This window comes from Octopus bimaculoides, chromosome 5, assembly GCF_001194135.2.
Source record: "Octopus bimaculoides isolate UCB-OBI-ISO-001 chromosome 5, ASM119413v2, whole genome shotgun sequence".
Classification (NCBI taxonomy): Eukaryota; Metazoa; Mollusca; class Cephalopoda; order Octopoda; family Octopodidae; genus Octopus; species Octopus bimaculoides.
Window position 1 is genome coordinate 44,235,639 of NC_068985.1, and position 2,995 is coordinate 44,238,633.

General features: G+C 32.7%; 1 protein-coding gene across 1 annotated transcript in view; it reads right to left on the minus strand.

Annotated features, from left to right (window-relative positions):
• LOC106878262 (crystallin J1A) overlaps positions 1 to 2,995 on the minus strand; it is a 387,015-nt gene that overhangs the window by 167,667 nt on the left and 216,353 nt on the right. The window lies entirely within an intron of this gene.

A 2,995-nucleotide genomic window follows, 5' to 3' on the forward strand; every position in this document is an offset into this window, starting at 1 on the left:
TATATATATATATATATATATAAATATATATATAAATATATATATAAAGGATATAAAGCATAAAATCTTTACCTAATCTTATATAACATAAACAAGTTTATTTCCTTCTACTAACAAAGAAAGAGAAAAATGCTTCCTTCCTAAAAGGGAAAATCAATATATATCGATCTGGTAATTATGGCTTGAAGCAAGAAGATTTGTATCCATCTAACTGTCACTCCTTGATAGGATGTCCAGTGTGAAACCACAGAGACACAAGAAAAAAAAAAAAAACAACAGAAAGAAAAGCGTCAACCAAAAGTACCAATGATAAACTAGGCTTAATATATTTAATATAAACAGTTTATAGAAAATTGAAAACCTCAGAAAAATTCCTCGCTCTTTATAACAAACAACTGTATTTTTTTTGTCTTGCAACCATATTCATTTATTTATTTTATTATGTTTTCGAAATTTCAATTCTTCTTTCTATGTTGTTTCTGTTTCTAGTTTTTATCTGTCACTTTCTCTCACCAGCCCCTCTCAGAACGACCTACCATAGATTTATGACTTTGCTTTAGTGTATATGGCAGTGCTCAACTTTACCTTTACATTTAGTTCTTGTTCAATTTCTTTATTGCTTTTGCCCCCTACCCATCTGTTCTCACAGCCTCCCACTCAACAAAATGTTTCAAGAAAGCATAAAAATAAAAAAAGAATTATAACTAGAAACAACAACATGAGTTAAAAAAAGTCTCTGTGAGAATAGAGTTTATGGCGATACATTTAGAAGGCAAAAAAGAAAAAAAATATTACACCTGACCTCAAGAATCTTATCTGTCAAACAAGGAAGAATTATGCCAGTTAGGGAATATAAAATAAACGTATTCTTGATATTGAAAATTTCTCTGGCAGAGCTGAACAACAACAATAAAAAAAGATACACAGTAAAAATATCAGATCAATGCTTAACTGATACTTTTAAGTGTGTGTATGTGTGTGTGTGTGTAATGGCATAGGTGTGGCTGTATGGGTAAGTGTCTTCTACTATATAGCGTCTAGCTGGCCAAAACCTTCAGAGGGGAACTGGTGGATGAAAACTGAAAGTGTTTTGTGTCTGTCTTTGTTCTCCACTACCGCTTGACAACTGGTGTTGGTGTATTTATGGCTCTGTAACTAAGAGATTTGGCAAAAGGGACTGATAGAATAAGTACCAGGCTTAAAAAAAAAAAGGTGTCAGGCTCAATTTGTATGACTAAAAAAATCCTTCAAGGTGGAACTCCAGCATGGCTGCAGTCTAATGACTGAAACAAGTAAAAGGATATATGCATGTGTGTGTGTGTGTGTGTGTGTGTGTGTGTATTGTATGTATTAGGAAGTATAGACACAATAATGAGTGTGTGATAATGAAGCTCTCTTCATAACCATGCAGGTCTTGGTTTGATTTCTCTGTGCAACACCTTGGACAAGGGGTTTGTAGCAGAACTTCAAGTTGGCTAAAGATTTGTAAATGAAATTTGGTGTGGTAAACATAAAATGTCTGAAAACCAGTTAACACAAGTGAGATTATGAAGCAAAAAGGAGACAAACAAACAGATAATATATGGAGCCAAACAGGCTAAAGCACATGCCTGAAAAACGTGTAGAAATTTAAAGTTGAGAAACAACAATCAAAGAAGTGTACAAAAAAATGTTAATTATGACAAAGGAAGAAACAACAGAAAATCTATTCTGGGACTTGGTGAGTGTTAGATAAGGCTTTTCATAATGAAATAATTCTTTTGGTTAACCCCAAAATCTATTCTATTAAGAGATGTTATGGAAGACACAGACACACTTTTAAAGATTAATTTCAGATACCTGAAAACAAAATTTTTCCCAAAGTTGGTTAACAGTAAGATGTAAAGAAATATGAAATGCAACTTTACCACAGGCGATAGGAAATGTGTCACTTACCTACAATAGAAGAAAAGAAAAACTGTAATTAATAATTTGTTCAAAATAGATTATTCACTGTAAATCAAGTAAAAGAATATTAACATATTTGTAAAACTGAGTATTAAACATGTCAATTAAAAATAATTATGTGCTGAGGAAAAGACTACATCAGCTCAATAACTAATAATATTTTAAACATTCTAGCAAGAATGGGAGACAACACAAGAGATAAAGATTGTTTGCCAACATAACATTGCAGTCCTGGTTTAGGATGAATGTTGCTGAAATTTAGCACCAAGAAACATTGTCTCCAGCTGGCTATACGACACGATCTGTGTCCTTATATTTTTTAACAAGGGAACCTAGCACCCCCACTCAGCTCAAAACAATATCTGTGTATTGTGATTTCCAGGTTATTTCCCTTCATCAGCACAGAATAACTGTTCGGCTAGAGGTAGCGCTGCCAAATTCCCATTTGAAATATATAGTTTGCAAAGTGACAACTAGTCACTGATCTATAAATTAGAAAATTAACTATTTTAAAAACTCATAATGAGAGATATTCAGCAACAGTACTTTGGAGTAAAGATTGCTACGGAAACCCTTACATGGTCACTTGAAATTTTAGACATAATAGTCAAATGTCCCTCATATCACATACACTGCTGTATTAAAATAACAACAACAGTGGGCTTTGTTGTTCCTAACATAAAAAAACACTGTGATTGCCATGGTTGGAGTGCCTTTGATCATAGGTCTACTCAATCAAGGCTGATTTAAGGCTAAACAACAATAAAAGAGATAAATTTATCAATCAATATAAATATCCTACAGCTCTCATATACACATGTACTGCTCTCCTACCTATTCACTCTGCAGCCCCCAGTTTAAGATCAAAAATGAAAAGCAACTGAAATTATATGAATAACAGATGTTAACATTAAATGTATGTATGGCTCAGACCAAAAATACTTAAAAATTTACCAAAGCATGTAAACTCACAGTGCCTGTATATATTTAAAGAGAAATATGTATTTATACATGTAAAAGAATGAGAGAGAGAGAGAGAGAGAGAGAG